This window comes from Eurosta solidaginis, chromosome 1, assembly GCF_040869045.1.
Source record: "Eurosta solidaginis isolate ZX-2024a chromosome 1, ASM4086904v1, whole genome shotgun sequence".
Lineage (NCBI taxonomy): Eukaryota > Metazoa > Arthropoda > Insecta > Diptera > Tephritidae > Eurosta > Eurosta solidaginis.
The window spans coordinates 105,752,278-105,776,565 of record NC_090319.1 but is presented as its reverse complement, the minus strand read 5'-3'; the positions used below and the strand labels follow the sequence as shown (position 1 = coordinate 105,776,565).

General features: G+C 37.1%; 1 protein-coding gene and 1 long non-coding RNA gene across 16 annotated transcripts in view; one reads left to right on the top strand and one right to left on the bottom strand.

The window, feature by feature from the left end:
- Glut4EF (Glucose transporter 4 enhancer factor) overlaps positions 1 to 24,288 on the bottom strand; it is a 744,045-nt gene that overhangs the window by 564,429 nt on the left and 155,328 nt on the right. The window lies entirely within an intron of this gene.
- LOC137236664 (uncharacterized) overlaps positions 4,552 to 24,288 on the top strand; it is a 109,158-nt gene continuing 89,421 nt past the window's right edge. The window contains exons 1-2 of the long non-coding RNA XR_010948559.1: positions 4,552 to 4,640; positions 4,712 to 4,853. This is a non-coding gene — a long non-coding RNA (uncharacterized lncRNA). The remainder of the gene's footprint in view (positions 4,641 to 4,711; positions 4,854 to 24,288) is intronic.

The window sequence follows — 24,288 nt, the reverse complement described above, 5'->3', positions numbered from 1 at the left end:
CTTATGACCACCCAGCCCTTTTCCCCTCCGCCCCGGCTCCGGCCGTCGACCGGTCCAGCAGCTAAAGGGGCTACCCCTGTGCCGTAAGGTGCACTCCCCCTCAGCCCATGGATCGGCCTTCGGAATTCCGGCTGGTACAACTCCGCGTCCAGCCCTGCATTCGTGCGGGCATGGATCGGTGGTGTCCAGCTGGCGGACCGGCATTAACCATAACTCTTTTATTGATTCCTCGCAGGTCCCCCCCCGCCGCCTCCACTGGGACAGCGTCACCACGGGAAGCCGCCATCCGCAACCGCCGCTACTGGTAACCCCCCCCCCCCCCCCCCCCCCCCCCCCCGAAAAGGTAACCAAGTAGAACGTTTGCACCGCCACCTCGCCTTGGCCACGCCACTGGTACGCGCTCCGTCGCCCTGTTGTTTCCGTCGCTATCCTACCGCCGTTGCGCCGCTGCTCCGACGACCGTTGGCCGCCCGCTATCTTACCGTTGGCCGCCTGCTATCCCACCGCCGTTGCGCCTCTGCTACGACGACCGTTAGCCGCTGCTACCTCACCACCGTCCAACCAGCTCGATGGTACCGTCACTGCGTCCATACCACTACATCCATCCGTCCGCTAATACTGTCCGCCGTCCAGCCGCCGTGCTAATCCCGCCACTGCATACCGCTGTACCAATCTGTCCGCTAATACTGTCCGCCGTACGGCCACCGTGCTGATCCCTCCGTTCAACCGCCGTACCGACCCCTCTGCTATCACAACGACCGTTGGCCGCCGCTCGCCCCCCTCCCCCGCCATCTTTGCACGGAAAGCTGCTGCCCTCACTACCCGTCAAGCCGTGTGTGCGTGCGTGTATTCGTCATTAACACATAACAACTGTGATCTTATTAATTGGGGGTTTGTGGGACCTCTACTTGACCCTGGATTGACTGAGTGCTACCTCAGCCTTCCACAAAACCCACCTCATATGGCTAAAAAGTTGGTAGATCTACCAATAAAGTGGTAAAGTCCGTGCACTGGTCGTAATAGAGTGGCAAAGCAGCCAATTTAAAAAAAAAACTTGCGAATGGCAATCAGTAGTCAACTGATTTATCGAAAGTAGTATGCAGCGTTGCCATTTTGGTGCTTTTGGAGCCAGATCTAGCTTTTTTTTTTTGCGTTTAGCTCCAAAAATTTTGGTTTAGCTCTTTTTTGCCGTTTTTAAAATGTTTGCCCCTTTTTGGCTCCAAATCTATTTCGGCAATACCTATTGTGAAATTTGTAATGTGCGTCGAAGTTTTATTTTATTTGTTTCGTTATGTATGATGTTGCAACTCGGTACTCAACTGATAACAAAAACTTTAATCGATAAACTGTGTCATAAACTGATGTCATGTACATTTGCTTTTCCAGCTTGTGCAACAGCTTTAACTTCACATTATAATAAATTTTTGTCTCGCGTACCTTAGTTTCATTATACGTATGAAGAATATATACGAATTAAAAAAGAAGATAAATGTATAGAAGTATTCAATGAAAAAAAGATACGTAATATATGTCGCGACTTCATAATTAAATTAATAGAGCAATTAACGCAATGTTTGCCGCAAAATATAGAAACGCTAATCAAAATAGATTCCTTTTCAGTTGAAACACATTAAGAATTGTGAAACCTCAATTGTTTTCATATTTCACAAATGAAAAAACTAAGTGTAGCACTGATGAAATAACTAGGTTAGAAATGCAGTGGACGAATATCTATCTCCAAAATTTGAAAAATGTGACTTCAACTTTAAGTTTTTGGTTTGAGGTTAAAGAGTTTAACAACGCGTTAAATGAAAACCCTTTTCAAGAGCTTGTTGATTTTGTGCTTACATTTCTTTTGCTGCCAATAAGTAATGCTGAAGTTGAAAGAACGTTTTCAAACATGAGTTTAATTAAAAGCAAACACAGAAACAAAATTAATTTAGTTATGTTGAATTCGTTTCTGACAATAAGAAGTGGTCTTAAATGGCTAAAAAAATGTTGTCATGACTTTGAAATAAACAACAATCTCTTAAAATGAATGAACACAAAAAATATTTATGATTGTACCAATAATAATAATTCATCTTCTGAGGACGAAATCATAGATTTTGAAGTCTAAGGCCCTTCATATATATCTCGTCCCAACATAAACTTAAATATCGCACGATACCTTACCGCCAAATGGCAAAACAAAAGTTAAAAAAGAAAACGTATTTTTGTTGTTAAAAAATATAAAATGAACTATATAAATAGTATTATTTATGTACCTCTATTGTACCTTATTGTTTTTTTTTTTTTATGAGTTTACTGTCCCTTTTTTCTTTGTTTAAGTTTGATATGAAATAAATGTGAAAACTTACATTGAAAAATATACATATCTATACTTTTAGCTCTTTTTGCAACGGGTTTTAGATTATCTTCAAGAAATTTAGCTCTTTCTAGCCCTTTTTTTCTAGATTCTAGCGCCAAAGAAATTTTTTTACTGGCAACACTGGTAGTATTGGGCGGGAGAGAGTACAAAAAAAGTTTTCAAATTCCAAGTACACCAGCATATATGTATATCTACATACATACATATATGCAATTGTGCGAATTTCTTCGAGGCAATCATCAATGTTGTTGATCACCAATTATGTAGGTATGTTTGCATGTAAGTATCGTATTATTTTTGTTGTTATTGCCGATGTTTACCGCAAATGCCGCTACACATTTGGGTAATATCGCAATTCACGTCACCAATTGGTACATACTCACTCACATAAAGATTCACATTATATTTTTTGTTGCAGCAACTGTTGCTTATTATTAATCGTCGCCACTGCTTTTGTTCAGCTTTTTTAAATGTTTTCGTCGGTGTTGTACATGCATCTTGTGTATGTGTTGCAACAAATTAGTAGTCGAAGGTTATCCTTAAATGGCAACACTGGCACACGCCTTTTTCATTCAATTCGAGAGACGACGCGCCATTGCCTTATTTTGTCTTTATATATTCTACGTTATTTCATTGTTTAATCAGACGTATGTTTATGTATATGTGCACGTAAGTTCGGCATAGTAGGAAGGTATCTACTACATTCCAGCAAACATTTCATATCACCTACCGTTCTCAATTATTCAATTATAAATGAGAAAGCGTCAAATTCAACTGGGAGTTGTCAGTTGTAAATAAGAAAGCATCAAATCAAAATGCGAAAACACAGTAATGTAAATAGTAAATTGAAATGCAAAAGCACCATTTACAACTGGATTTTTACTCCATATCGCGAAAGGATTAAGAGTCGCGACGCCTCGATGGGAGAGTATTTTCTTTGCCAAAGCCACACATTTACAGAGAATGGGAACCGGCGTTTCATCCTCCAGCTGAAAAAGACGACAGATTTGTGTATCGAATATATTAAACTCACTAAGCTGATATCGTAGACTACGGTGTCCCGCTTAGTACCCAATAAGAGTTCTAGTTCATCTCTGTTTAGATTAAGGATACCGCTCGAGGATAAGCCCCTTTGTAGACCTTCTCTACCGCAAGCATTACATGGATTTATGCTTGAAAAATACTGGGTAGTTGCCGTCTCCCATTTTTCCGTCATACAATTTTTATTCTTCAGTGAACTAGACCTCTGATTTTGGTCAATAAAAGGATTCCCTGTTTCCCGAGAGTTTTGTTCACAATGAAAACCCTCGCCCGGATTCTGAGCGTAGAGGCCTTTGCATCACATACTGAGCTGCAATACGGAAATTCCTTTGAATAGTCTTATTCTTTGTTCTTGTTTCCTCTTCCTCTAACTAAGGAAAGACAGGTATTCCCACAAAGGCACTACCCGAAATGCACAATCCAGACACGATCGAATCTCGAGTAATCATAATCCAGACACGATTAAATCCCAACCATACAAAACCCCGATCAAATATGGCCATTGTGTGAAAAAACTACTTTCATAATGACTTTTCTATTATAACAAAAAAATTTACGGGATTCTCATAAATTTGTATAGTTTTTGTAGAAAGTTCAGTTTCGCATTCCATGCAGAGAAGTGACGAGCAGGTCAACATATGAAAATGAAAAAATCCTTGCTGTTTGTTCGAAAACGACTTACCTCGGAATATTTCTCAAAAAAGGCCTATTTCAGATTTTTTTCCATAAAAGACCTATCTCACGTCAAAATATATTGAATTTATACTCAGATAGGGATATTTTAAAAAAAATGTGAAATAGGGCGCTTTTTAATTAGATTCTGAGATGGAATTTCCTTCAAACCTATTCTGAAATAGGCAGTTTTTCATAAGTTCTCTGAGGTAAAGCATTTTACAACTTTTGAAAAACACTTCAAAAACTATAAGGCTGGCTTTCTCGAAAAGAACTACAAGTGACATTTCCGGTTATGCCGGGAAGCCACAGATTTATGAACATTTTTTTTCTAATATCCTTAAGATAAACTTTGAGAATATTTTACCTTGTGTTTGCTGGGTTATGTCTTTCCCACTAACTTATGTGTGAGTGTTTGTCGTTCATATGCACAGCTGACCCACTTACCTAAATACTTTGTTGTGAGTCAAGAAACTTCGCAATTCAAGCGCTCGATTAAATCATCATCTTTTTCATGCCATTATCGCGGCATTCCCTTCGAACCATTGTTCATGTGGTATTTATTTGCAAAATGACGTAAATTATATTGTATTAAACATATGTATATACACACATTTGTTTTAACAGAATTTATTTAAAATATGCACGAAATCAGTAAAACCTTCCGCGTACAATCTGTATTTACTTTCTACTTTATAATGAGGTCGCAGAGATTCCGAGTGTACAGTGGTGATCGAAAACAAGTCGAAAGCATGCAGCAGATACGAAGGTAAGGGTGTTCACCATCAGCAGATGCCAGGTGTAAGTATACGAAACGAATTTTAATCTTGTAAAACACAAAATATTCCTCAAGGGTGCCTAGATTGGCGAAGGAGTGAAAGTATTTTCGCCTTTCCTGTCAAACCAATAAACCAGGAAAGCCACTTCATCGAAGTGACTTATGCAAGTTTGTTAATTCTATACTTTCGGAATTTACTATCGAAATCAGTTTATCCATCAGATAATCATGCTAAGAAATTGCTTGATCTCGGCGCATTGCCACTCACATCTTCACGACCAATATGCTCTACGGCATGCCCTAAAAAGGTCGATGGGGAGATTATGGTAAATATTTTATGATTGCCTAATAGTGATTCATGTGCCACAATCTGGGATAGTCTCAACTGCTTTTAAGTACAACACGCTTTGACGAGGTGGATTAGCTAAATAATAAGTTGCAAGATTACTTCGCAATGTCGCATATAAAAAATCTAGGGCATGGCTCAAGGCAGGTCAACATTCAACTGCTCAGACGGTTGGATAAAGGACCCGTCAAACTCACGGCGTATTCTCTCTTTTGGATCGGGCTGTTTGGGATACACATGTCTAAGTATCTGAAGTTGAGTAGGTAACCAAAGCGGAGAGAATTGATCTGGTTTGCATAAGGTCCCCAATTGCTGTATTATGGAGTCATTGTTTGATGAACAGTCAATTGAAAAATATTAAATATTGTATGTACCTAGGTATACATTTCATTGCGTCGAATTACCGATAAAGGGGGCGTGGCACCCCATACAAATGGGTTTTGCAATATGAATATCTCTATAAGTATTAATTGGTAACAGTTTTTAGTCGGAGTGGTAGTAGGATAAGAAGTGGGAGTGGGAGTGGGGAGGGGAGGGAGCAAAAATGGGAAAGTGTAGAGCGAAAGCAAAGTTAGTGGGAATGGAACTAAACAAGAGCAGGGAGAAGGAAAGAAGGTGAGAACTGGTCAAAACAATGAAAGGAAGGAGACAGGCAGACAAAGGGCATTTTAGAATATTTTAAAACACATGACATACAAAATTCTTACAGAACAAAGTCTTCCGGGTCTACTAGTTGTAGCCCTAAAAAGTTTCTAGTATTTGCCAAGAGGGCGTAATTATTTTATAACATAGGTCCTGGTTTTTGATAGAGTTTTTGAGTTTGGTCGTTAACACGTCTATGTGAGGTTCTCTTAAGCCAGCTAGTTCAACCTAATCCTACTTGCTAGTTGTATACATATACATATAGTAAAGAAAACCCCAGTGTGTTAAGGGACTAATGCACAATAGTTCGCCGGTAAGGCATGGCTGTCATAAGAGGCGACTAAACTCCACAGGCCCGCAGGTTCGAGGGGTTCCCGCGGCAGTAGGGCCCCAATACGTGACACTTTCAGTTACCCTGAGGGAGTGAGTTTGCGGATACAATGGCAGCAACAACATAGTCAATAGCGAATAATTTGTACAGAGTTCGTTTCCAGGCGCATGCGCACGTATTTGCACGTCCAACATTGTATTAAGATGAGATAAAGAGATTGGTACGTCCATACATACATACATATATGTACTTCAGGCAGCCTGCTTGTCTGCTTAATCAGGTCATCGACTGAAATTGTTGGCATCAAGACATCATGTAGATATGTGGGTCCATATTAAGTTTTGTAAGATTGTTTGAATATGAACAGTGAACAAGAATAACACTAATAAGGATGAAATCAAAGTAAAAATACAAAATTATTGTTCACTAAATTTACGAGTTATCGATAAAACCACATTAATAATAATTACCAAAATACAAGTAGGATTTTTAGCGAAACGTGGTGAAAAAAATTTTAAGTCTTTGCTCATGACCTACTCGCTTGTGACTACTTAATATTAGGCAGTGGCGATGGTAGTGCGAATCGAGGGACGCCATATAAACCTTTGTAGTTTTTCCAGATAGCTTTAGTTGTGGCTAAGCAAATTTGGGTTTTTAGGTGAGCTGTTCCTAAACTTGCTAAGCCGTAGCCCAACTCTAGCCAGGTAAAATCAATATTCTAAAATTTTTATTTCTGCACCATTTTCAGCGAAAACTTTTAATTCTGCTATACTTCATACGAAAATTATCCTCATGTCATTTCTGTAAAAGTTGGCAATGAATAATGAAGTTGAAACGTAAACTGGCGTAGTGTGATTAGCAAAGAAATATTACTAAAAGCCAAAGTTTATATAAAGATGGGAAGCGCTTTTTAGTAAAACAATATATATATATATATATTAATGGGACGTGACAAAAATGAAAATACGCACTCGACACGTACACCCAACAACTAAAACGCTAACTGCAAGTTTTCGGAATTTGGAAGAGAAGATTTGTATGACTTTAAATAAAAACAAAAATATAAAAAAGCGAAGACCCAGCAGCAAGACAATCATAATTCATAAGCTTGCTCAACTTTGTACATTCAAAACATATGCGCATAGAAATCTATTTTTTATGAATGCATTTTCCTCATACCTAACTACTTTTATTGCTGCCGGTAGTGGGCAATGCTAAAAGCATGAACACAAAATAACGCATCTACATTTAGTGGTTTAGTGATTATCAAAGAATTTAATGTATAGCAAATTGTATATTCTCCATTCGGAATTGTCACGTTTTCCCTGCAAAAATCGTTGGATCATGTGGTCCACTGGAGTACTTTCCATTATACTCCACTGTAATACAGCAATGGGCCAACTCATGTTTCTACACGAACATATTGTAAGCCGATCATTGCTCGTTTTTAACGTTTGTAATCACTACACGATGTTTATTGGGCTGTGGGTACTCCATGGATTACTCTGATGTAATGCGGAGCTGGAGTATATGGTCCAGTCCTAGGACATCGCAATGTTAATTGGACCATATTTTTTGTATGAATTGTGGTTAATTTTGGAGCACTCTGTTGGTCCATAGCGAGTACTCCATACATGCACGCATGGAGTACTCGCGATTTTTGCAGGGTTATTCATTTTTGACGTGTAAACTTCTTCAGTCACAGTAAAACGTAAGTATAGATTTTGGAAGTAATATCTTTGCTATCGATTTTTATAGACAAACTATCGATTTTTTTAAATTATCGATTTAATATCAAAAAACTGATCGCTAATTTATCGAAAAGTTATCGATATGCTATCAAAAAATTATCGATTTGGTATCGAAAATTTGTGGATTTATTATCGAAATATATATCGGTATTTAAAAGCTATCGGCTCACTATAGACTACCTACCGATAACATATCGATACAAAATAATAATTTTCGAGAAGTAGATAACTTTTCAATAAGAAATCAAAATTTGTTCTTTTAAAAATCTATGGTTTTATGATAAAATCAATAACTTTTGAATCACAAGTCGGATCCATCGACAACTTTTCGACAATAAGCCGATAACACTTCGATAATAGTTGTTATCGCACAGTACTACCACCGCACTATACGCCATACACACTTAGAAAAATTACGGGCTGAACAAGCCAAACACCCATCATAGGATGCTGCTAGTGGCACCGAAACCTCAAAGCTTATGAAAATTAAACAGGCACTGCCGCAGGGTGGCGTCGTGTCTCCACTTCTGTTTAATTTCTACATATCGAAGCTGCCTTCCCCACCAGAAGTTAGCATCATTTCCTATGCCACCGACTGCATCATAAAGGAAACAGAAAAAGGCCCCTCAATAGACGAATTAGTTTCCAAAATAAACAGTTATCCCCAGTCTTTCTGATTTTTCACCGCGCGCGATCTGACACTATCACCGACCAATTCCACAGTCACTCTGTTAACGACGTGGAAGGAACAGGTGATGCAAATATTAGACGTTCACGTCGATGGCGTTACGCTTCCAACTGTGTGTCACCTTAGGTGTAACGTTCTATAGCACTCTTAGCTTCACTTGCCGGCAGCACATGGAGGAAGGATAAAGAAACGCACCTACGCGTCGCCGGTTTGATCGCCTGACTTGGAAAACACATACTAAACAAGTAAGGAAGGCTAAGTTCGGGTGTAACCGAACATTACAAACTCAGTTGAGAGCTATGGAGACAAAATAAGGAAAATCACCATGTAGGAAAATGAACCTAGGGTAACCCTGGAATGTGGTTGTATGACATGTGTATCAAATGGAAGGTATTAAAGAGTATTTTAAGAGAGAGTAGGCCATAGTTCTATGGATAGACGCCATTTAGGGATATCGCCATAAAGGTGGACCAGGGCTGACTCTAGAATTTGTTTGTACGATATGGGTATCAAATGAAAGTTGTTACTGAGCATTTTAAGAGGGAGTGGGCCTTAGGTCTATCGGTGGACGCCTTTTCGAGATATCGCCATTAAGGTGGACCAGGGGTGAGTCTAGAATGTGTTTGTACGATATGGGTATCAAATGAAAGGTGGTAATGAGTATTTTAAAAGGGAATGGGCTTTAGTTCTATAGGTGAACGCCTTTTCGAGAAATCGCCATAACGGTGGACCAGGGGTGGCTCTAGAATATGTTTGTACGATATGGGTATCAAATGAAAGCTGTTAATGAGTATTTTGAAAAGGAGTGATCCTTAGTTCCATAGGTGGACGCCGTTTCGAGATATCGCCATAAAGGTGGACCAGGGGTGTCTCTAGAATGTGTTTGTACGATATGGGAATCAAATGAAAGGTGTTACTGAGCATTTTAAGAGGGAGTGGGCATTAGGTCTATAGGTGGACGCCTTTTCGAGATATCGCCATTAGGGTGGGCCAGGGGTGACTCTAGAATGTTTGTACGATATGGGTATCAAACGAAAAGTGTTTCTGAGCATTTTAAGAGGGAGTGGGCATTAGGTCTATAGGTGGACGCCTTTTCGAAATGTCGCCATTAGGGTGGGCCAGGGGTGACTCTAGAATGTGTTTGTATGATATGGGTATCAAATGAAAGATGGTAATGAGTATTTTAAAAGGGAGTAATCCTTAGTTCTATAGGTGGACGCCTTTTCGAGATATCGCCATAAAGGTGGACCAAGGGTGACTCTAGAATGTTTGTACGATATGGGCATCAAACGAAAGGTGTTACTGAGCATTTTAAGAGGGATTGGGCATGAGGTCTATAGGTGGACGCCTTTTGGAGATATCGTCATTAGGGTGGGCCAGGGGTGACTCTAGAATGTGTTTGTACGATATGGGTATCAAATGAAAGGTGGTAATGAGTATTTTAAAAGGGAATGGGCTTTAGTTCTATAGGTGAACGCCTTTTCGAGAAATCGCCATTAGGGTGGGCCAGGGGTGACTCTAGAATGTTTGTACGATATGGGTATCAAACGAAAGGTGTTACTGAGCATTTTAAGAGGGAGTGGACATTAGGTCTATAGGTGGACGCCTTTTCGAGATATCGCCATTAGGGTGGGCCAGGAGTGACTCTAGAATGTTTGTACGATATGGGTATCAAACCAAAGGTGTTACTGAGCATTTTAAGAGGGAGTGGGCATTAGGTCTATAGGTGGACGCCTTTTCGAGATATCGCCATTAGGGTGGGCCAGGGGTGACTCTATAATGTGTTTGTACGATATGGATATCAAATTAAAGGTATTAATGAGGGTTTTAAAAGCGAGTGGCCCTTAGATGTATATGTGAAGGCGTTCTCGCGATATCGACCAAAATGTGGACCAGGTGATCCAGAAAATCATCTGTCGGGTACTGCTAATTTATTTATATATGCAATACCACTAACAGTATTCCTGCCAAGATTCCAAGGGCTGTTGATTTCGCCTTGTAGAACTTTTTCATTTTCTTCTACTTAATATGGTAGGTGTCACAGCCATTTTACAAAGTTTTTTCCAAAGTTATATTTTGCGTCAATAAACCAATCCAGTTACCATTTTTCATCCCTTTTTTCGTATTTGGTATAGAATTATGGCATTTTTTTCATTTTTCGTATTTTTCGATATCGATAAAGTGGGCGTGGTTATGGTCGGATTTCGGCCATTTTTTATACCAAGATAAAGTGAGTTCAGATAAGTACGTGGGCTAAGTTTAGTAAAGATATATCGCTTTTTGCTCAAGTTATTGTGTTAACGGCCGAGCGGAAGGACAGACGGTGGACTGTGTATAAAAACTGGGCGTGGCTTCCACCGATTTCGCCCATTTTCACAGAGAACAGTTACCGTCATAGAATCTATGGCTCTACCAAATTTGAGAAGTATTGGTAAATTTTTGTTGGACTTATGGCATTAAAAGTGTTCTAGACAAGCGTGGCTCCGCCCATTTTTAAATTTTCTTTTATTTTTGTATTTTGTTGCATCATATCATTACTGTAGTTGAATTTTGACTTAATTTACTTATATACAGTAAAGATATTAAATTTTTTGTTAAAATTTGAATTAAAAACATTTTTTTTTTAAAAGTGGGCGTGTTCTTCATCCAATTTTGCTAATTTTTATTTAGCACATATATAGTAATAGTAGTAACGTTCCAACCAAATTTCATCATGATATCTTCAACGACTCCCAAATTACAGTTTGCAAAACTTTTAAATTACCTTCTTGTAAAAGTGGGCGGTGCCACGCCCATTGACCAAAATCTTACTAATTTTCGATTCTGCGTCATAACGTCAACTCATCTACCAAGTTTCATCGCTTTAACCGCCTTTGGCAATGAATTATCGCATTTTTTCGGTTTTTCGAAATTTTCGATATCGAAAAAGTGGGCGTGGTTATAGTCCGATATCGTTCATTTTAAATAGCGAACTGAGATGAGTGCCCAGGAATCTACATACCAAATTTCATCAAGATACCTCAAAATTTACTCAAGTTATCGTGTTAACGGACAGACGGACGGACGGACGGACGGACATGGCTCAATCAAATTTTTTTTCGATACTGATGATTTTGATATATGGAAGTCTATATCTATCTCGATTCCTTTATACCTGTACAACCAACCGTTATCAAATCAAAGTTAATATACTCTGTGAGCTCTGCTCAACTGAGTATAAAAAGACTGCAGGCCAGACAAAACGTATACGTAATGTATGTCCTACATACGATGTCTCCCGACATGACACCAACCATATTTTCAATTGTAATGTGGAACCTACACCTCTAACAGCGGCATCGCCATGTAGGGACACGAATATCGATAAGATACTTCACCATATCGATACTTTTGACATTCGATATTGATACTTTATACTCGATACTTTTTGGCAGTATCGTATCGAAGTTTGTATAAAAGGTGGTGACCGCCATGCAATGCGTTTGTCTTTTTAGAATTTGTACCATTAATCACAACAAATTTCGCGCTGAGGAATTTCGAGTTATTTTATTCAGAAAAAGCAGACGACTAACTTCACAATCAAAGGTGCTATTGATCATTCCTGTGCCGGATTTACATAGAACACTTTGCTCAGTGCTTCGCTTTGAAAGATGAGTTTTTTTCGTTAAGGTACGGTATTGCAACACAAAATTTTTGGAACGTAAAAGGAAAAGAAAAGTTGAGATCAGTTATGACTGACAGAGTTACATGATTGTTTGAGTTGTTATGACTGTATTTGTAGTTTCAGTAGTCGATGGTTGCAGTGTATAAGCTTGAGAAAGAATGCCAAGAAAAAAATGTGTATAGAAAAATTAAATATACAAATAATTCTCAAAACATTTTTTATTCCTTCATATTAATTAGCTGAAAAAATACAGAATGTTTATTTCAGAAAACAGACTAAGCTTGTACCTTCTGTGGCTTCTCTGCCAATTTTTCCTACAAATCGGTGGGACTACTACATGTTTTACGCCGACTGCGAATGGCATTTTTAAGGTAGATGAATTTTCAATGAGAAATTTTCCACGGCAGAAGTAGGTACACTCGAAATCACTGCCGAGGGGCGAATCCGCGTAGAAAAAGTTTTCTAATTGAGAAACTGGTCTCTAGACTTTTGAAGTTACTTTTTCTGGGGCTTGAACCCAGCATTTTTTTAATATTAATAGTTTCGCTGAAGTTTCACCTGACTGACTGGTGTACCGAGCAAACGGATGCTTTTTTTAAATTTTTCACACACATATACAAATATTTCAAGAGCAGATATCTATTTTTATTTACACATGTACTACACAGTCCTAATGCAATAAAAACTTTGTCTGAAAACTTATAGCTATTCTTTAGTTAAGGCCTAAAAATGAAAAAAATTGTACTATTTGTCCCGTACCAACCGTGGAATGCTCCAGAGAAATAATTGTGAGGAGCGGGTGGAACATTATCAACATCGCTGGGTGTTTTAACGCTGCCTCCATTTAAGATGACGTAGACAACTTCCCTCTAGAATCTGTGCACTCCCTGAACATTGGTTACTCTTCGTTCTAGCAGAAACTTTTTCCCGTGTTTGAAACCTTCGGTGTTTGAAATTTATTCTATACTCTCTTCCGTATTTTCGATCGGGTGACAGCCTTGTAGCTTTATGGATCTTTAAATGTTTAAACTTTAAGATGGATATGAAAATATTTCGGGAAATAGCGAAGCTAATCGTCCTCACTCCACTTATTGTTATCTGAAATTGCTGTGTAAATGTATTTTTATGAACAACATAAATTTTTTCATCGCCAAATACATGGAAAGTAGTGGTAGAGACTACAGATCTCAAATTTGTATGTGTGTTCAATATGAGTATTTATCATTTTTTTTAAAATAGTCAAATATAGTTTTTAAGTCAACCTTACCAAGTTGATCACATAAAATTTTAGCAGCTATAAATGATGAAATATCCCGTCAAGTAATAATTATCACAGAATTATTTTTAATCTTGAAATAATATTTAATTTGTGCAGAAGTATTAGTCGCGGTCAGTAGTGCGATGAATTTTATTACATTACGTTTCCTTAAATGCAAGTTATTGCAAAAAAGGTGTGATAATGGCCCCTCGGACAAATAGGCTGACGGATAGACCGATGAATGGATGAGCAATGCTAACATAAACTTTTTTCAGTTGAGACCACCGGTTTTTCCGGTTGACTTAAGAAGGATATAAAACAAATCGCTAGGCGCTACCGCCGATTAAGTCGATAGTGGCTACCGAAAAAGTTGTATGTTTTTTTTTTTTTTTGTTTTTTTTTTTTTTTTTGAGAAGTTCCCCCCAAAATACCTCTCGGGATCCGCTCATGATTCTACCTTACTTTAACTATAGAGAGCTTATGAAAAGCGTTGTTACTACAGTCGCCGATTCGCTTCGCATATATACCCTTATATTAGGTTTGGTTGTAAGCCGATTTTTCTCAACCAGTTTAATGCATTTATATATATTATACTTATTTTTTTGTGTCTTTGTTTTTTCTATTTCGAATGAATATTTATTCATTTCACGCACGTGATTTATACTTTTGCCCAAAAATAGCAATAATTGAAAATTTTGAAAAGAAAAAGAAAAACGAAAAATAACAAAAACCACGTATGTAGATTGCAACAACAATGCAAGGCAAAAAACCAAAAGCAATCGTGTTAAAAAGTGAAACTTTGAGCACATTATTTCTGCGTTTTCAATTTCAAATTTATAATGATGCAGACTCACATTTCATTCATATATATGTAAGTAAAGGCCATTATTTATGCACATTAGACTGATTTGTTTTTATTTTTTCTACGAAAGAGTCACAATAATTTAATTAATCTGTCGCCGTTATCGATAGCAATAGGTAATCAACGAATTATTCCTTCAAATATCGATATACATATGTATAAAGCTCCGAAACCTTTCCTTTTATACACAAATCAAAATTTTGGAGACTTTAGGAAAAAAAATCTAGAACCAGTCAAATGTTTATACATACATATATGTACTTTGCACGTGGAAGTATTTTAGTTATCTGTAGGTACATATATACATATATCTAAATGCATCGCATATATAAATAATTGTATTGCGAAGTTTGTTTTGGCTAAGTATCAACAATGCGTGATATGCATATCGTCAAAATGTATCTATTACTGACATCGTCATCGCTACTGTTTTGCATGAAATCTACGTTTTGTGCAGCACTGCGTAGCATTTGCATGCATTTGTTCGAGTACATATTGGATGTGCAAATTTGCTATACTGAGATTTTCGGTACAACGTTTGATCATCCCGGGATTTATTCATTGATCCACCTAATACGCCAATTACACGGGTCAAGTATCCTTGTGCCAATTACCAATTTGCACAAGTATTTGCCCGGTGTGTGCACTGGTTGCGCTATTTGTGCAGAGAACTGCGCTAAAATCAAAACGGTTTTGATATTTACGCATATCTGCAAATATTGCACATGCTTTTTTCTTCGTGTGGTGAATCTTACACAGTTTACCTGTGGTTCCTGATAATATAACATCAGAAATTATTGCTTAAAAATGATAATATCGAAGGCGTAAGGACCATTTCTAGCTTGTAACACGAATTCACATAAATTCAATAATAAATAATAATTTTTTATACAATTAGAACACATGTTTCATTTTTTGCGCTAGTTGAAAAATGAATATTGAGCTGGTCTTGCAATTAAAATATATATTTTATAAATACAATGGAAAATAAACGCTTCTGTGCGCGTGAATTACCAGCACTGTGGAAAATAGTGAATTTTTATACAATTAGTGCCTTTTTTATACAATTAAAATACATGTTTCATTTGTTGCGCTACTTTAAAAATGAATATTGTGCAGTGTTTTTGAGCCGTGTATGTCAAAATTTTCATTTGCACAAATTTCGTCGTTTTATATTTGCACATGGTTTTTGTGTCATGTATGGGCCGTATAACTTGCAAAACTTAAACTTTGTTTTAAGAAACTTTTCTATAATATTGTGGCGAATATAAACATGACTAAGCTGTTAGTAAATAATCACGCAACAACAAAAACATTAGGCAGCCACTCTTATGTACATGTACACATCAAAGCTAGCAACACGTAAAAGGCGACGAAGAGATCTCTCACACACACACAGATGTAGTCATCAGCCGAAGTAGTTACCTACACATACACACGCATATGGCTATAAACTACAAATATACATGTACTTATATAGCTGGTAACCAAGCGTTAGGTATAACTGTTCACGAAATTACTAGACCTTAGGAGAAATGGGTGAACGAGGAAACCGAGAGTATAAACGCAGTGCATGCTGAGTAATAACTAATCAGTTTTGATTTAGACACGCTATGGGTTGTGAAGTTCTACTCTCAAAGTAATCTAAATAAAGACCAGTTTACAATGCTGAAAATTGCGAGTGATTTGTTCAACAGTTTAGCGATTCGAACGTTAGCAGAAGGTGCATAAATAGCAGAAATCCCCAAAATTCGTTACAATATACATGTATTCCCTTTAGGAAAGTCAGTTATTATCAAAATTTCTGATACAGAACTATACTTAAAGTACTAAATTGGCACACTGAAAGAAATGGTGCTAGTAAAATCAACAAATCGGTTCTGTTGTTCTTGACTTAACGGAGATTCGGTGAAATTGATCGAATTATGGTTAATTCGAACGAGTTCTTTGTCAAGTGAATAAATTAGGTTAGTCATTTCAACAGAAGAGAAATTGTCGCTCATATGTTAACAAAATTTTTTAAAATTGACAGATTCCTAATCAAGCTAACTGCTTTTTCTGTTAACACAACTGATCTTACAGGTCATTTCAATTGCGATCAACTCTCAATACATGAGCAAATTTCAAAGAGAATTTTACGCTCACTGCGCTCTCTACTTTGTACTTATGACGATGGTGCCACTTGTTAAACAAAAAAAAAAAAAACACCAAAATAAGAAAACCATCAAATCGAAAAAACACACAAAATGGGAAAACAATAAAAAACTAGTTTTTCAGTTATCACTAAAAACGAAAAAACCCTTTTTTGAATTTACTGTGCAAAAAGTTATGAGATACCGTGACACCTATTTATCGGGTACAATTTTGCAACTTCTCGTCCAAGCGAAATGTAAAATTGTGCCCTCTTGTTGTAAAAGTTTTGCTTGAACGAGCAGGATTTTTCCAAAGTTAGTAACATTTTGTTCAAGTGTTTATGAATTTTCACTCACGCGAAGCAATCTAATAAGATAATAAAAAAACATCCTTTTTTAATATTGATGTTTCCGACAAAATAAAAGTTTGAGTTGTTTTGGAATCGTTTCACTTAAAAGTGTTACGAAAATTAAACTTGCCGAATTACATGTAAAGTTACTCCAGTGGTGAATTACCTTCCTGCGATTTGATTTTTCTATAACTTACGAGTTCTATTTTTAAAATGTTACGTCAAACATTTATACTACAAGTTTTGTTCGAGACAATCAAGTGTGGCAACTACATGCGAGAGAAGAAATTAAGAAAGAGCTGAGCTGCAACTGAAAGAATTGAGAATCAGTTTTGTGACTACTATTTTCATTTCTATATTCATACATATGTATGTACATGTAGCAAGCATGCGTATTTATGTATTTACATATTTACGTATTTATTTGGCGGCCGCCGTGGTGTGATGGTAGCGTGCTCCGCCTACCACACCGAAGACTTTGGGTTCACACCCCGGAAAAAGCAACATCAAAATTTTAGAAACAAGCTTTTTCAATTGGAAGAAAATTTTTCTAAGCGGAGTCGCCCCTCGGCATTGTTCGACAAGCACTCCGAGTGTATTTCTGCCATTAAATGTTCTGAAAACTCATATGCCTTGCAGATGCCGTTCGAAGTCGGCATAAAACAAGTAGGTTGCGTCCCGCTAATTTGTAAGAAGAATTAAAAAGGAGCACGATGCAAATTGCAAGAGAAGTTCGGCCTAAAATCTCTTCGGAGGTTATCGAGCCTTACATTTATTTATTTATATGGCAACATAGGTACTTTCATACAAAGCTGTCGCAACAACTTTTTTTGTTCATTTGACTACTAAAACGGTCAATTACGAATCAACGGTTGTTGCGCAGTTGATTCTACATCTTGTTGCGATGGATAAAAATTGACAGAAATTTCGGTTGAATTGACCCGTATTTCGGTTGATTTTACCAGTCTTTTTCTTTCAGTGCACTACAGTGATAGTAACTAGATTTTCTTTTGTTCTAAAGTCCACAGTTTCGGTAAGTAATTTTCATATTAAGTCTATCTACAAATCGACTATAAAATGCCTTCTTTCCCTACACTTTAAAGCCTTTTCTACTGGTTAAAAGCTATCGCAAAATGTGATATAATCGTACTAGAACCAACATTTAGAATTTTTACATTATTTCGGAACTTTCCAAACTAGTTCTGAAGTGAAAATATGTTTCTGGTTCGGAATACCCCTATAATCATACGAATTACTGTTAAAATCATACTCGCGCATAATGTGATCACTACGTTTCTCAATTTCTATCAGATTTCGGGAATTTACCTGCGTTCCGAAGACAGAATTGATTTGCTACATAATTCTGACAACGTCAGTTATGGTCTAATCCAATGGGAAGGCACATAAAACACGTTTCCATTATTAGCCGTGTTTTTTAACACGCGTATATCCGTTTACGCTTAAACTTTATATGGACTGCTAAGCGACAAACTTTAAATACACCTCTGAAATTGCTGCGCATAAATTTTGTCCTACTAAATTTCAATACGCATTATACTCAGATGTAACTGAAATATGTGTCTTTGTTTCACCCTCTACACTAATTCTATGTGTGTCCACAATTCATCGCAATTGATTTAGCTATATGTTATACACAGAAATACAACAGAGCGTCGTGTCTCCGCTTTTCGGTACACCCTGTGGCTGTAGCTAGTTGTTTAACCACTGCCGCTAGATGGGTCTCCCCAGTATTATCTAAGCGAGGATAGGCGTTTTTTTCACGCGCAAACGAAACGTATACGCGTGTAAAAAAAAAACACGGCTATTATCATCGTTATGAATCAAATGAAAAAATCGGATGTAGTATTGTAGTATGGTACAGTTACTAGCCTACAGCTACTTGCTGGCCTTAACAAACGTGCTGTGAGCTCTGCCTAGGTAAAGGAGATTAGGTAAAGGAGAAAAAAGTGGGGTCATGCGGTAAATGAGGATAAGACGAATTACTTGCTGTCATCCAAGAAAGACTAGGCGCGTTCGTTGCTTGACAGCCACGTCACTGTTGACGGATATAAATTCGAGGCTGTGAAGAATTTCGTATTTAGGGAAACGGAATTAACAGCAAAAACAATATCAGCTTAGTAATCAAACGTAGAATAACTTTTGCTAACAAGAAGGAATGCTCGTACTATATAATTTGTCATTGTACTTCTAAACCAGATATTTATTCCCACACGTTCAAGAGAAACTAAAATAACCTTTGGAGGAATTTTTTGCAATAAAGAAGGAATATTTTTCCTTAATTCCTTCTATGAATTTTTATGATAATTATGAAGGGGAATAGGTTTTAATTATGTTTTTAGAAAAATTAATATTTTTGAGAAGAAATTCCTATAGAATAAAAAATTATTTGAGTGTAGAATTGATATCTGTCTGACAGATTTACAGAGCTTCGTGGATCCGCCACTGATCCAACGTACCTGCTATGATTTTAAATATTTCATGTGTGCTTTTATGTTATTTCTCTTTTTGTAAGCAGTCTGTTTTATATCGGGTGTGCTTTGTTAAAAACGGGATTTTCGAAACAGCTAACAGCACGTGATTCCGGGATCTCTACTACATACATACATATCTATACATGCATAGTAGATAAGTTTTAAAGCTCAATACCCCAAAAAAATATGCGTTAAATTGTTTCTCTGCAAATGTTCGCCGTTCCCTTGCAGATTCGTACAGCGAGAGTTTTGTTAACGTTTTCTATGATTGTCGTGTTGCGATAAAAATGTGCATAAGCAACATAAACAATGTCAACAACTGTTGCTATAGTGATTCTTACTTTCCTATACAACGTTACATAAATACATACATACAGATATGGACATATTTATGTATATGTAGGTACATAAGTATACTTTTTCTTTCAAAGTTTCATTAAATATACTTGCCAAGAATAATTCTGTCGGGATGTACTTCTCTTTTAAACCGACCAGCCTTAATTTTGGGAGGAGCTTTAGTTTACAAAACAATCCAAAAATGACTGCGAAACTATTATTTTCCTAGTGTTATAATATGCAAATTATACCGCGATTACCGACCCTTACTTCTGCATGGGATAGTCGTATGTTGGCCAGCCTTTAGCAAGGCTTCAAACCTAAATTTGTGGAGAAAAGTCAACAAATCTAGTATGAGTTGCAAAAGTGATTCTCTAGCAACAAGGGCTGAGCTCTTTCCATCGTTACTGACATTATACCATTAAATCTAGCTGGTGACCGAGCAGTTTAAAAGTCGGCCCTACATTTAAGAGAGGTGCCAATTGGAACACTTAAGCCATAGGATACCCTAGCATACTTAACGAATACAGTTTTTTCCTTTCTAGCACAGATCGTCGTGCAACCATAACATCAACTCTACGGTATTTCCAGCGAGAATGATAGGTCAGAGTCGGATAGGTGACTTGCTGATGGCAGCGGATTTTTCGTATACACCGACAGTTCTGGCTAAACGGCAGAGTTTGAGCAGGAGTCTTTTCAAAGGACCTAGACCTCCAACTCTTGTTCCCACATAACCGTATACGACATCGAGGAAAGCTGCATTGCAGACGGACTTTCAATTCAGAGTACGATCAATCAGATTCTTTCTGACAAATAATGCTTAGGTATGCCCTTTGTCACATGCAAGCTAATGCTAATAGATCAAACATATTGTCAAGCAGACGAAATATGGCTACAACACCGATGTGTCGGACATCTAATCAAACATGGCCAAAATGGGTTCCTAAAAATATCGTTACCATTTACATCATAAGTAGCGCAAAAATGTCCACATTTGTAGGAGTACTAACTTGGCACTGTCTTATAGGCAGGCATGCAGAAAGGTTAGGAACGCCTCATCGTCTTTGCACCAGGTCGTGGAGTAGGACATCGAGGACTTTGAAGCCTTCATCAGGCTCTCAGATTGGTTCGAAGAGGAAAGGTATCGCTGGCCTAATGATCAATTGCAGAATGGTTATAATGTCATGACAGTTGACATTGTAAACTATTTGAAATTTTACGTTGTGGTCAATTGACATTATGGCTTTATATTTAAAACAAAAAACTCTTCAGCAGTATAAATAGGCTTTTTGACCATTATTACTTGTTTGTGATAAAAATTACTAAATAAATTCAGTTTCGCTCCTGAAGAAGCTAAGGTGCTTAGCGAAACGTTGAGCCGAAATAGTGGAGTTTAATTTGGCTTTGCACTAAGCAAATAATGGTCAAAAAGCCTATTTATACTGCTGTTAAAAACATAATTGACCGGCTATCTTTTAATTAAAAACCCTTCTTTGGGTTTCTCAACTATGGATACTTCTGAATTCCCAATTTTATATATGGAAACGAGTACCTTTACGACTATGGTATTTTACTACAAGTTAATTTCTCATTTGCTTGACTAACGCTTTAAATATTTTGTTTCACTATATCATTTACAGCGCGATCAGTGCTATTCATAAGATATAAATATTACTGCGTGTTGATTATTTCGATTTCGAATTGCTAGTTTATTTATTAATTTACAACCGTTTTTTTTTTTGTTTGCGTATCTGTCTGCACCGAAAGCATCAGCAGACGGCAAACTAACCAACCATCCCATTCGCGTGCCTAATAACTAACAAATATGTACATAAAATTCACTTGCAGGGCCGGATTTAGAATTATAAGGCCTTGTGACAAGATTTGATGGGGTCCATCCACATTTTTGAATTGATCAAAGGTTGTAAAACTACATATATGTACATCTGAAGGATAAAAAATTAAAAATTTCGGAAAAATTAAAATTACGCGGGGGACAGGCAGCTGTTTCGTAATACCTTGTAAACCGACAAATCGCAGACGACGAATTGGTGGATGTCGGTGGATACGTTAGGTGAATTGGTGGCGCGTAGATGACGAATCGGCTGATCGATTAGCAAGCAACCGTTAGTTACTGAAATCGATGTCCAGCGAGTCGCGTCTGAGGAATTGGTGGATACATAGTATACATTGTAAACCCAGGTTACTTATGTAGTAGCCTGTCCTCGTAGGTGCATGGTAGGTGGACGCCCTTTTGTTTGGATGCAGGAGGGGGTAAGAACTTGGTTCCGTCACGTCCAATCTTCGGACACACCAAAAAGTAGTGGGCAAACTAGGTCACTTAATGATCAAAAGTGGCGGTTCTCTGCAAGGTAAGGGAATTACATCTGTTCACGCATGTGTTTGCGGTACAGACTTACCTTATAGTAGGTCTCATCTTCGATTCTCTATCGAATGCATATTGTTTCTTCTTAAGTATAAATCATTATAACTAATTTGAGAAGTTTGCACACTTGCGATTAGGCGACTGTGTCGCGAATGAAATGCTTGCAAGTAATTACTTGCATTTTGTCTGTGCATTCTCATTCCCATGCTGGTCGCTGATACAATGAATCAGCTGAATGAATGTAGGGTGGTAATGGTACTGAATTCTTGCAGCAGTGTTAGAATATTTGTGTGCTTCTGGGCCTCGCTGGCACTATAAGAGATTTGGCCCTGTATGTTTGTGCAAATGCATGTTGTGTGATGTCTGTTTTGATTTTCATTTTATTTATATGTTTGCTTTAGTACCTAACCATAATTATTATTTAATAATGACTACATATACATTTATATTTCATTATTCGTATTGCTATTTGTTTATTTGATAATCATTTGACTATATTTTAAGGCACAAAAGTATTACTAAGGTGGCCGTATTTACTGAAATTAATGACATTGCTTTGCGACCACCTCTAGGAGAGCAGACATAAAACACGTATTTTTAAATGATATTAAATTTATAGCTCCAAGATATATTGACTTTAATTTTGATTTTGCATGAATTCCAGTTCTGTTAGTATCAAATTTATAAATCTTTTAAAATTTCTCTAAGGTTAAAAAATAATTGGAGAAAATCGAAAATTAAAGGTTTCTCAAGAAGCTCCTCTCGAGAACTATGCATTTCTTGAAGGATGGAGGAATTTTTTTATCGATTGTTGTTGGGTAATATATATAGGTATATGGGTAATAAATATATCTTATCTCATATAATTAAGTTAGCTGTTGACACGTCCCGCAGTGGAAACTTGTACAGTGAAATTCCTTATAACCGGATACTCACCGTCGCAGTGGTTTTGTCCGGCTATGGGAGATGTCCGCTTATAAGGGATGAAGTCACAAAATATATACCACACATGTAAATTATATTGTAGATACATAGTTTATCTAAGACATTTTTGGAAGTAACAAATATTTGATATTTTATTTATTACATATAAATACATATACATATATCGATTAAGTACATTGTACATTGCACTCCTTATCTCCAGCCAGAACAAAATTGTGAGTCTTTCCTTTGATAGTTTACCGCCCATGCATTTTTCGGATTTAAGAGCGAGGGTTTTGTCAGGTAAGGCACGAAAGAAAAAGCCACTTGCGTCTGCGTTGTAAATATCTTGAGGCTTGTAACGGGTCAACAGAGATGGCAGTTTTGTACAACATCTTGGTTTATATCTGTAGCTTCACCAGATACGCATTTGAAAGCAACATTATTCCTTATTCGCCACTTGTTTGACCATCCATATGAAGCATTAAAATTAGGTACACCCAGTTTGCCTGCAATTTCCATTGCCTTTGCTTTCAAAATGGGACCAGAAATCGGAATGTTTTAACTTCTAGCCTTAGCGAGAAAATTAAAACACATCTTATCTATTTCAGAGCCGCCTTCTTCAAGAAAACTTCGCTTTTGATGAACATTGATTCCAGTTTCCCATTTATAACGAATTTTTTCTTTATTTTTATTGATTTCAGCAGCTTGTGTTTTGCCAATATTGAACCATTCAAAGCAAAAGAAACGTGTACCCACTACCATTAAATTTTTGGGCTCACTATACTTTACCTTTTTGCAACTCCACGTACTTATAATTTATCTTTTTCGAAAACAATAATTTCCATTTTTTCTTTAAAAGAAAGTACTTTCTTTTTCGGCGCCATATTACTACGAACTTTGAACGCAGCCATTCACATGCAACTGACTTAACAAACTGAATGGAAAACTACCCTTAATTTGAAACACACGGCTTGAATGTGTGCATACATGTTAAAAGGGGAATCACCTATTTCATTTTTATAATGAAAAACAAAGCTTGCTTGTGATATTTTTGAATTTTGTCCGGTTATGAGACATTTTTTTATGAAAATGGTTTGAAATACTTTGTCCGCGTCCGGTTATTAGAGTGTCCGTTTATTAGGATGATATTTGTATGAAAAAATTAATTAAAAACCTGTGTGCCCAAAATCGGTCCGGTTATTGGAGCTGTCCGGTTATAAGGACTGTCCGTAATGGGGAATTTCACTGTAATTCTAAAAAT